The following is a 12,644-nucleotide window of genomic DNA, read 5'->3' as shown; positions in this document are numbered from 1 at the left end:
TGGTCCATTTGCGCAATTGTCATACTAATGCATCCTTAATAACACCATTGGAATGTTATCAAAAAAAAAAAAAAAACAAATTAGTCAGTCCTGTCTGACACTACTGAAGGACCAGGCAAGAAAATGGTTGCTCCTTAAAATGTAGGCAGGCGGAAAATCTTACAATCTGCCTAATACACACCCTTGAGATTTTTTAACTTCATGTACAAAATCAATTCATTTTAGCTGTCTCTTGCAGTCAGTTCGCTTTTTATCACAACTTGTTCGTAGTTATCTAGCATAACCAATCTGTTGGAAGGAAGCAAGCGCACTTTTCGTTTTTATGAGACCGACGTCTACATGTATCTTTATTGCAAAGAATGGGACGAGTTGCTTAACAGTGAAAATTGGGAGCCTGAAGAAGTAATAAGAAAGCTTCCTGATTTCTTTCACTTTGTGAAGAAAGTCCAAAGTTCTATCATGCACAAAATGAAACATGAAGGCGCCACAGGTTTGTAATATAATTACTGTAAATTAATCATGTTAATCTGGTTGTGGAGTGAAGATAGCTACGGAGATAGCTACAGTTTAGAGATAGTTACGGTTTGGATTCAACAGACTGACTGTTCCAAGGGTGTAACCACTGCATTAAAGAATTGTTGGCCGTGTGTTTTTCATGAAACGAATATTGTTAGAGGCCAAAATACTACCATAACAACGTTCTTATTAAGGATTTCTTTGGCCGAGTTTTTATTTCGCTCTCACCCACAGGTGCTGTACACTTTGCAATTTTTCTTGCAGCTTGTCTCGCAACGCCATTTCTACAAACGTTCTGACATTACGAAACAAGTTGTTTTACGGGTGTTACACTAAGCAACATTTTATGCAACTTGTCTCATTTCGATGATCACATGATCACGCCTATTTTATGAGTTAACTGGGATGGCGCAGTGGTGAGAGCACTCGCTTCCCACCAATGTGGCCCGGGTTCGATTTCCAGACTCGGCGTCATATGTGGGTTGAGTTTTTTGGTTCTCTACTCTGCACCGAGAGGGTTTCTCCGGGTACTCCGGCTTCCCCTTACCTCAAAAACCAACATTTGACTTGATTTGCTTTCATTGTTAATTTCAGTTTACAGTGTCCCCAATTAGCGCTCCAGCGCTAGAACGACTAGACACTTACCGGTAAATAAAGTTCCTTAAAGTTCCTGTTCGAAGCGGTTATTTGGTAGTGAAGTGGTTGTGTTTTCTCTTCAGCTATTGAACCGAGACCGATATCGTTCATTCAAGTTTTTTTTTTCTAAGGTCCTTTTTTAAATTCTAAGTGATATACGCTGCTAATCTAGTCATAGGTAAAGCATATTTTTCCTCATTTTCTCCTGCTTACTGGACTGAAAAGATTCCTGAATCCTATTATAGCCACCTACTGTGTGAAACACAAAGAGGAAAGGGCGGACTTTGTAGATGTGCCCGAAGATTTAAAGGATCATGTCATTGGAACGGGAGGCAATACATTCAGATCAATTCAAAAGAGATCTGGAGCAAAAGTGCTTAGCCTTTCAAGAGCCGAGGAAGGATTTTGGGTCAAAGGAACTAGAGAGCAAAGGGAATACACGCAGAATCTTATCTTGGAAAAGGTGGTAAGTGGTAGGTTAAGGACTACAGTGGCATGCTCGCCTATTTTATGAGTTAACAATCTCGTCTTTTTTAATTTACATGTAGATTTACACTTCAAATGTCTTCGGCTTCCCTGGAGTCAGCCTTCTCAACTTTTGTTGGCATTTACGTGGGACTTTCTATATAGTTGTACCGTTTTACTTCTTATAGCCTGCATGACCTTCGCATTCGTCGCTTTCGTTACGTTCCGGAATGTGAAATTTGTGTTAATCTGGACAGCTTTTAAGTTACATCATTGGCCTCTGTTGTGCATAAATTCTGACATCTGAACTTTGAGCTATGTCATCGTTTTGTGCAATTTCGCTTGCGTAGTAGAATTTTAAAGGAATTATTATCAGCATTACAAAGAAATCGTCGTTATTAGAACTATTACAAAACTGAAATGAGTTTCGTAAAACGTGTTTTTTTTTTCAAATGTGCTGCTATTCTTCCTGCGGAGTGAGCGAAGCAAGCGATCATTAACATAGTGATCCTGCTTTCGATGATAGACGTGCACGTGACTGGTGATAATTAGAAAAAGTACGATGAAACCGTTAAACACTTTATTTTTAAATGTTGTGCGACTCATGCAATTGAAACTGACTTCAGTTAAGCTTGCCATGTGCTTCAAGCTGTAGCGCTGATTATAGTATCAATTTCGTTTCTTTCTGCATACAGCTTAGACTGCATGTGATGGATCTTTCGATTCCCGCGATCTGGGACGAGGGTAGTTTGTAGTGTCTTGCTTTCTCATTTTTACCTTATGCATGAATTTCAGATGAATGGTAGCTTATTAGCCAGGGTTTTGTATTTTCTTTTCGTCTACATTTCCCCCACTCCATCACGGTCTGGAAAGGGGAAGGTCTGTCTGGGTAAAGGTCGGCACATTGACGGTACTTCCATTCCCTCAACAAACTAAAATAAGTCCCACTGACTACAAGACGCTGTTGCTGCCATTATCAATGATAAATGGTGTCACTATGTCCTTTCATGGGGCTATTTATGTTTGATTGTTTCCTCAGAAACAATGCGTAGTTATCTTGACCACAACTTACCATTTTAAATCAAGGAGATCGCACTTACTTAAATGATTCAGAGTCTACTCAATGGCAAGGTATATATTTCAATCAGTGACATGAAATGTATTAAGAAGTACATGCTTGTATCCTCAAACTTTTGTTTCCTTTCTTTTTTCGAGTGGGGTCCAGATGGGGGTCCACACTTTGTACCATCCCTGCTCAAGGCCTATTAAAATCTCCTTTCAATTCCACGCACGGTCCGTTCTTAAATTACCGCAAGCATTCTTTAACATCTCCCCCTTAACATCATTTACTCTAAGATAATTAATTTAAGATTATACTCTTTTGTAAAATCTCTTAATGCAGTGGTGATTCGTTATTGTTCTTCTAATCATACTGGTTAATTCTTCCGTTTTTCTGACTCTTTTTTTTTCTTCTTTTTTCTCCCCCTTTTCCCAACTTTTGCAATGCCTGTTCATTTTTTTTAATTTTGTGATTTTAATGAGCTACTAATTCATTTTACCGGGTGGCCAGTACGGCAAACCCAGTCGGAAGCTGCATTGGTTTTTTTTTCCGTGTCGGTGTCGGTAGAAGTCTTGCCTTTCACTCCCCTGCTAAGTGGTGTCTTTGAAAATAGAGCCTTCTGTGCGTATTTTCTTAGGATTGAGAGGGTAGTGGGAAATGTGTAGATTTCTCTAGTGGACAGAGTAGAATGATTAACTAAACCGGCAATGGCGTTTTACCACGTGGATCTTTAAACAAAATATACCCTTATGGAGCTCAATAATGGAAAGTCAATTGGATACTGAACAAGACAGACGCTGAAAAAAAAAACTGGAATCTTAAAAGGAACGAGCAATGGACTTCGACAACAATCTGTCGGTAGTAGCCAAAACGCGGGGCCGGGGCCAGGGCCGGGGCCGGGGCCAGGGCCGGGGTCGGGGTCGGGGGCCGGGGGCCGGGGGCCGGGGGCCGGGGTCGGGGTCGGGGTGTCCTTTTTTTTAAAATGTCGTTTCAATTTTTGTAGTTATTCTCCCGTACTGTTATTTTCTATTTTATTTACCACAGCAAGTTTGCATGAGTTGAAAGGTGACTTTTTATTAGAAATTCAGAAATATATAAATCAAAACTGCAAACGCGCAAATTACTTTTTTCACTTTCCTCCAATCAAGAATGTTATAACTAAAGACAATCAATAGAAGAAATCAAACCATAAGATCGTGTAGATTAGAAAACACAAATTGTACTATATTCAAGAAATCAGTTGCATTCTTCTTTTAGCCTATGGCCGGCATTCCAAAACAATAATCTATTTCTGTAATATTTTCATTTCAGGCGTCTAGTTCAACGACATATCGATCGAGCAACTAGTACGAATAAAAATCTGAAAATCTACAGGATAATCAGTGGCGTGATCTTGCCTTAAAGTAGTGCCTCGTACGTCGGTGCGAATCACCTAGAGACACTGAAGACTCGCTGAGCTCCAGATTTTAAAACCACATTTTAATGTTTACTTCGTAAGAAACTTCTCCGCAATACAATTAAAACGAAACAGAACATAGCCATAATTCCACTATGGTCGTCACGCAAACGTTCTCAGTTGCTTGTTTTCGCAAAATTGTTCTAAGTGTGGTAGTGCTTTTTCTCGTAAAATTGGATTCGATCCCTTGAAGTCCGAATAGAATTGGCTAGCAAGTTCCTGTGCGACTGACTTTACTACAAACCGTTTGTGGTAAATCAGACAACAACATTGACAACAACACGAACAAACAAGCAAAAAGAACGTTGCATGACTGCGTGACGATCATCGTGGAACTGTGATTCTGTTGTTGTTTTTTTTTTTAACGAAGTGAATATTACGATGGGACTCTGGCAGTTAACAAACTTCGATTTTCGGAAGACGAAAAAACAAAGTACGATTTTAAGAAAAACTAAAATGCCCCTTAAGAGCTTTCATAGCTTCTGTAGGTTCCTCAGTTGCCACCATAAATGACAGTCATTCGAGAATGGCGACAAAATGAAACAAAATTTTGGAAAAAGACACCCCGACCCCGACTCCGGCCCCGCGTTTTGGCTACTACCCAATCTGTTGCCCGTCGAGCCATAATCAAAGTGAGCTGTAGTTCTAATATTGTACAAGTGTGGTGTTGTGTACAACACTGAAATCAAATGGAAAATTCTCTAGTAACTTATGGGTTTAACAAAGACAGAGACTTGGATCTGTGATTTGTTGTTTGTACGCAATTATGCACAGTCTTCTGGTAACAATTAGAAATTTCACTAATTCTTGTTAATCAAAAATTATTTGAAAGAAAGCTTTTTGCTCATTTTTGCTTGATAATTCAAGTAAAGGGTTTTTCAGTAAAGGGTTTGATGCTGAACACTGGTGGGAAATTTATTTAGTTGCCTTTTGACACGGAGTGTAATTTGACACGATTGAGTTTCTTGTCTTCACGCACGTAATGAAATAGGAAGGGGTAGGGGTTTTTGCCTCTAATAGCAAATATGTTGTTTGTTTCAAAAAATATTTCGCTGGAAAAGGGGGCCCTTATGAATTCATCATGTTGTGTAATATGCAAGCTTAACTGGATAGTTGTTATGGCAATAGTAAAGAATTTTCGTGTCAACATAAGGTAAGCGTCTTTCTGTTGTGTTAACTTAATTAAATAGAAATATACGTAACCATGTTATTCAACTTGATTTCCAATCTCAAAATTAACTCGAGAACCTACCTTTTGCGTAGAATAAGCTTTTAGAATGATGTCCTTGTCTTCAGTGGTGATACTTGACGATTCGGGAATATTTTATGAAAAACTATTTATAGCGGGCCACACGCTCAACTTGATCGCCCGAACTTGCCCTATGATGCATATTATCCACTGGGCCGTTTGACATCCCATTGAAAAAAAAACATTCAGATAGTAACAAACTTCATATTTATTAACCATTTCTTCTGCTTTTGTGCTTGTCAGCATTGTGATTTGCGATAATTCACAAGTCTGTTTTCGTATCTCGTGGATGTTCACATTTTCAATTACATGGCCACTCAACCTCGCGATTGTGTAAATAGTTTACCCTGAAGTCAAAATAGATACGTTTCACAGGAACCCGACAAAGAAGGCTTCCTGACCCGACAGATGAAATCTAAATATTCAGTTAAATATTACAACACAATGAAAAAACCAAAGACGTTGTTTTGCTCTGAAAACGACGAACGATTGACATGCTTTCCCGTAGTACATTCAGTTGACACAAGGTGATCACGTGCACCTTTATGGTTGCCTAGCACGTGATCAATTTCTTCCTTTTGACAAAACATCATCAAGTCAGAAACTGCAGAAATCTTCGTCTTTTTTACGATCGATTGTCATTAATCTTTCGATGAGAATTCGATTCAGAGCTCTAAGTTATTTAAAAACTATGTTATTTTTTTTTCTTCATCTGAGAAGAAATGAGTGAATTTTACTCAAGAGCGTGTTTTGTTATCGTTAAACTGAATTTATTACCAAAGCTTAAAAAACTAAAAGACGTCAAAATGGGACAGGATATTACAAAATAATTAAAGGTGTGAACGTGTGAGCCAAAGGGCCTCTGCTGGTGCGACATGTGGGTGTCCCTCAAGTGGTCTTTATGACCCCCCACTTGAAAAAATTAACTGGAACCCTGCTGTTACAAAACATGGACCCCAGGTCCATGGACCACCCGTGTCGACCTTGGTCCATGGACCACCCCTGTGGACCACCCCTTATTTTGTAAAGTTACAAGCAGAGAAATCTTGGGACGAAAGAGAGAAGCCATACTCGCACTTATCTGGACAATTTAAGTTGGAGCCCATGACTACTACCTATGACTACAGACTACCTTTTCCGCACAAAAACAAAAAAAACAAAAAAAAACACCCGGTTATGACTTCAAGTTGCTGCTCTCACTCTTAATAGGAATAAAGGGCTGTTGTTCGCTTATAGTTATGGACTGCTGATTTAAGCAATTGTCTCTTATAGACACCTATATACCATCCATTTCAAATTGGTGGCTCCAAGGGGATTCGTCTATAACCCGCACTTCAAATATACATTCATTTAAGGACGTTCGCCTGAAAATTTTCTAACATTGATTTTTTTCTGGAAATCTGACCATTGAAAGATGACGAGTTAGTGATGTCAGAAATGTAAAAAAAGTGGAGGGTCACCGACTTCGTTTTGGAGAGAACTTGCCCAGAAGAACACCCTAAATCTGAAAAAATCCGGCTCCTTTAGCGAATAAGGCCACAGTGTCTGTAAGCCCAAAAATATTGCAAGTACATCTTTGAAGTGAAATGTTCTCTACTAAACGTTGTTTAAGTGGACCCATCAAGTGAATTAAGTTAACTGTTGAGGTTCCTTAAAGGAGAAGTTCTCATTTAGCGACCATAGTTTCATGCACCTTGCAGCCGCAAGATGGCAGGATTCCATGTCCCAAGGACAGAAATCGTAGGGGTCACCGAACATCCAAGATCGTTAAATCCAAGCAAAGCTATAGCAATGGCCATCTGTTCTATCATTAGGCTGATTTAGCAACAGAACGGGAACGTCAGTGGCGACGTCGCGCGCAGCAAAACTACCAATGAGAATTTAGAATAGAGAAGAAAAGAGTGGAGTCTACTCTATTCTGACTTCTCATTGGTGTTTTTTCTGTGCGCGCCGTCGCCACTGACGTTCCTGTTCTGTTGCTAAATCAGCCTATTGGTCATTTTGGTACTTGGCGCGCGCGCTCGATGCATGACGTGGCATGCGAATTTGCTTGCGCTGTAAGGATGCGCAGTAGCCATGGGCGCGAACGTCCTTAATTCATCGAGACTTTCACCGAAACAAACGAGCCCAACAAATTGACCAGTGCGCCCAACCGTCCTCACATCGCAGGGGTCATGGTTTCCCCCTGAATTTTTCAGGTGTCTATAAGAGACAATTGCTTAAATTGTCCAGATAAGTGCAAGGACCACTTCTCTCTCTCTCTCTTAAATAATTTTCTCACAAAATGAGGGCTGGTCCACAGGGGTGGTCCATGGACCCGTGGTCCATGTTTTGTATACGTCCGTTCAATAGTCCTTTTCACTGTTAGTTTTTCTCATTTGCATTATAATGTAATCTAACGTGGGTGCGAGGCAATTTCGGGTTAAAACTACAAAGTAGCCCGAAATTGCCTTACATGCATGCTAGATTACATTGTAATGCAAATAAGAAAAACAAACCGTGGGCTATTGTGTAACACATACCACAGGCAACCCAGTGTACGCTTTTATGGAGCGTCTTGTTTAAACAAAAAAGCAATAATTATTATTGCTTTGAAATAAGCCCACAAACGAGGACTGCAGACTGCTTTTAAAGCAGATTTCATATAGTAGGAGATAAGGACTATCTCATGATTCATGTAATTTTTACATTTTTTTTAATGTACTGAAATAGGTTAGGCGACAAAAGTCGAGGATTATTACTGTAGGGAAGCCAGCAAGATTTTTCCAGGGTTACCCTTTTTAAGTATATTGAAAAGAAATTTAACTTTTAACTTCATAAAAAAATTGAGCTTGAAGTGTTCCTTATCTATATTTTATTTTTAAAGTGTATTCTGAGATAACACAAGCATAAAAGAAAAAAATAATGAAATAAATTTGAAATACAAAAAAAGGTGCCACAAATAACATTCTAAATAAGGTTTACAAGCACGTGCACACAGCTAAAATGTCGTGACCTAAGATGAGGTAAATTGATTTACACGAACTGTGTTAAGGCAATGAATGGTAGTGAGAATTGCAATCTTATTGCTTAAGGTGATTCCCTTGTTTTGCATCACGCATATCCCACTGCCCATATCATTGCGAAGAGGTATCCAAGGTATGCATATAGATATTGCTTTCCAGATTGAATTTCCTTCTGACTGAATTTCTACAACTGCAGTAACTTAAACGTAAGTAAAATTGTCCCCCTCTTTAATTGCTGCGTTAATTTCGGAGAAGCAACCTCGTGTTCTAGAAGTGCTTGCTGTGGAGAGCTTTTCCAAAGCCTTCCCTGTACTGTCATCCAGCAGTTTTGCTTGAGAGAAACCATTGGTTGGGGTGCTAGTCTGCAGAACCTCAGGGCATTGTCTTGATTTACTTATTGACTACCTTTCAGGGTCTTATATAACCGGGAAAACTGCTGCTCTTGTCCTGACAACTGCCCATAGAAATGCAACTTTCTAGTCTTCTCAGATAAGAATGATAAACTATAGATTCCTGCTCACAACCCTTGTTCTTAAATATCACAGTAGGGTTTTAAATAACCCTCAGTGTCTGAAAAGAGTAGAGCATGGAGTTCACGATGTTGTGGCCTCTGTTAAAATTTTTACACAACATAGTTTAAAACATATTGAAAACGGTACAGGATGAGATGGCTATCTGGAAAAAATGACGGAAAAGGAAAATGAAGTTAAAGGGATTCAAAAGACTTGAGGTAATTTTTTAGTCAGACTTTTAAACGTAATAGCAATATGCCTTCTTCTCTTTAGCAGATTTTGGCAGCACGGGTACATCCAAATGTTGGCAATTCGCCTGATAATGTATATTATTTGGCTTTGCTTTCAGGAAGAAGGAAAAGTAAAGCGTGAGCAAAAATATTCAAACAGAATTCATTGCTACATTGACGATTTTAATATGCCTGCAAATACTAACCTCAGATTGGATAAAGAAGATGGCACCCAAGCAGGGTACCGGTTAAGATCAATCCAAAGTTATGAACTAGAGGTATATGTCTCTTGTCAGGACTCATACATATTCCTTTGAAATGCCCCCAAGTAATTAAAGCAATCATCATCCTGACAATCCTCATCATCGTCATCATCACCATTCACTTCAGGTGATCAGTCATTCGTCCCCGTCTTATCCTCCTTTGTTATGACAATGCATTCTGCTGTCACTTTTCCTCTGGACCCTCGTTTTACTCTTTCCTTTGCTACACGTAATACAGCCCGAATCCTGGGAGTTAGGCTAGCGTAATGCTCAGACTGAAAGAGTCGGACTGAAGTCAGTCTGAGTTTCGGTTGACCTCAACCTGACTCATGGTTTTTCTCCGGGTACTATGATTTTGCTGCCTCATCAAATTGCCTCAGAGCGAAATATATATGTACATCTGACTGTGGTACGGCACCCTGGGATCAAACATGGACCATTTTAGCAGCTGCCAAAGGCGACTTGTATACACTTTCTCGCGAATCTTGTCGGAGATGTGCCCTTCGTAATTTGGTCCCCAAGGCTGGTAGTAAGGCTCTTCATTTAATTAATTAATCGATTAATTAAGTAAATGAATGGCTGGTTAGTTAATTAACCTTTTGAAGTAATTAATTAACAGTTATCGTTATCATGAAGATTCTCTGAAAGCACTTTTTCTTTCGCTTTTTCAGGAATTTCTCAGTCCTGGGAATGACCCGATTTATTTTCAGGACTTAGCGGTAGAATTGTTGCACTCGCTTCAAAGGCTTAAACGTGAAATGGAAACAAAACATCATCTGAAAGCCGATATATGGTGTCACTTTGGAACCGTTTTTATTGACCAGCCGGATGAAGGTATTATTTTCATTTTTGCAGCAAATACGTGCAAAGGAATCGGCAAACACCGTGCAGATACATGGATGTGACTGAAATATTGTAACCAACTAAGAGCAAAATGGTGGTTGTATCCGGTGGAAAAGGAAACCCTTCGTGTGCCCTTTTAGTACGTAATTTATACAAATGTTTAACAAGGTAAATTTGGTAATGCTTGCTCTTGGGTGCAATGTACATGTACATGTATACGCCAAAGTTTTGGCTGGAATTTCCAAACATTTCAGATGTCAGATGCGTGAAATGGATTATTTCTGCTTTTTAATGTTTTTTTCATTCCATTCTTGCGGTGAACAATGATCCAAGGATTTTTACCAACTGCATTGAGCCCCATGCATGCATGGTCTTTGTTGTAGTGGATCAGTCAATGTCTCAGCTTCTTCCTCGGATAAACTTCGTGATTCCCCAGCCTAGCCGCCACAGAGCATCTTTTTCCTTTTCCCTTTCTATGTGAAGAGACGTTGTGAAGCTTTTATTGTTGAAATATTCAGAACTTTTTCCACTTCCCATTCTGTTGGTTTTTACTCACAGGGCGACTGGTGAATTCATGATCATCAACATGGATGCCAATAGCTCTGTTTCACTTTAATAGGCATGCATGCATTCAATGTTGAATACCGTGGCCAAATACATTCAATATTGTTGTTGACGCCTAAGAATAAAATACAGTAATGAAATGTTGGATGATGATGGTGATGATGATGATGATGAAGACCATGTTCGATGTTTGATGGAAATCAGTCTTCCTTCAACATCATCCATTATCTCTCAAAATCGTCCAACATGGTGCCCAAACAAGTGCAGCATGCTGGATTATGTTGAACCGGTACCAACAAGTTGGATCTGTTTGGCATGGCCTGTATGTTTCTTTTTCGCTTCTTATTTGTGTGTTTGTTAGACACTGATCGTGAGTGGAGTATTGAAAACGCTGTCCACAAGCTCTTGGAGGGAACGAAGGGGAAAACTGTATTTAAAGGAGGGATCAACTTCGATGAGAAATTTGTGGAACAACACTTGGGCAATGAGTTGCATCCTGAATATGACGACTATCTATCAAGATATGATTTAGAATTTAAAATGCCAAATGGAGGTGAATTAAAATTCAAGGTAAGGCCATGAGCATATTACCCGCACCCTACTACCCCATACAACGTATGTGACACCGCATTTTCACAGATCTTTATGGAGGTGTTTTTCCCTAAAGAAATAATTTGTATCACACACATTCATGCATTCGTCTCATCCAAGATTGATCACTGTAAGTCTTTTTTGTTTGGTGTCCCTAAATACAGTAGAACCCCGCCTTACGACTTCCTCGATAATACGACAACCCTTTTATTACCACCACTTTATTGTTGCCCGAACGAAAGTTCAGTTCTTTTCTTATCTGAAGGCTCAGTCTCCAGCCGTGGGTGTCTCAGTGCGCCCGTGACCTACGGCTGGAGACTGAACCTATCTTATCTGGGAACCTTATTAATCCGACCACTCCGACCACCAATGATCACTTTTGGAAGTCCCCAGTCGTTATTTTCTTTATAAAATTACTTCGTTAATCCGACCACTTTATTGAAATGCCTGGTAAGGCTGCTCAATATTATAGATAACCATCTTAGAAACAATAACGCACTATAGTTTTATTAATTATTTCTAAGCAAAGGTGTTCATGGTTAGCTTGTTTAATTGATAAACCATATCTATGTTTTGACGGAAGACATAGTAGTTCAATTACGCACCCTCGGACTTTGGAAATGACTTTGCCCCGGTACATCTGGTACCCGTAATTCTTGAGGCCACCTGAGCAGTATTCAAAGATGTAATCCCTGGCGTTGATATACATATATACACACATACTTTATTGAACCTCCCCAAAGGGGCTTTTCAGGAACAATATCGTCTTTGGAATCGGAAAGAGGCGCCCCGCGCTGGGAGCAAGGGTAGATCGTTGCGTCAATGGTCGTAGACGACCGAGTGCGTGTCAGAATCGCGTTCGTCGACGTTAAGCAAGGCCTGGTAGAGGCAGACCCGGGCGTGACAGGTGGTGAATGCGGTGACCTTATTAAAAATTGCGGATTTGATGCAAATGAGGCTAGAACTTCATTAACTTCCGCCATTTTGTTTTGGCGTGCCAAATAAGGTCTATCAGCTAATTATGAAAAATCTGTCTGTTTTAATGATATAACAGTTGTTAAAAGTACTTTATTTTTATTATTTTAAGTAAGCAAATGCTGCAACAAACTAATGAGAAAATTTTGCATAAATGAGAAATAATCATCCTTTAGGCCCTGAGGGTATGCCAATCCCTTATACTGAGATAAAGAACATTTTGGACAAAGTTGACTTTCATGACCCATTTACGAGTTCTCGATGCCGTGGATGGTTAAT

This window comes from Montipora foliosa, chromosome 2, assembly GCF_036669935.1.
Source record: "Montipora foliosa isolate CH-2021 chromosome 2, ASM3666993v2, whole genome shotgun sequence".
NCBI lineage: Eukaryota > Metazoa > Cnidaria > Anthozoa > Scleractinia > Acroporidae > Montipora > Montipora foliosa.
The sequence above is the reverse complement of the archived record's forward strand: the minus strand, read 5'-3'. Positions refer to the sequence as shown.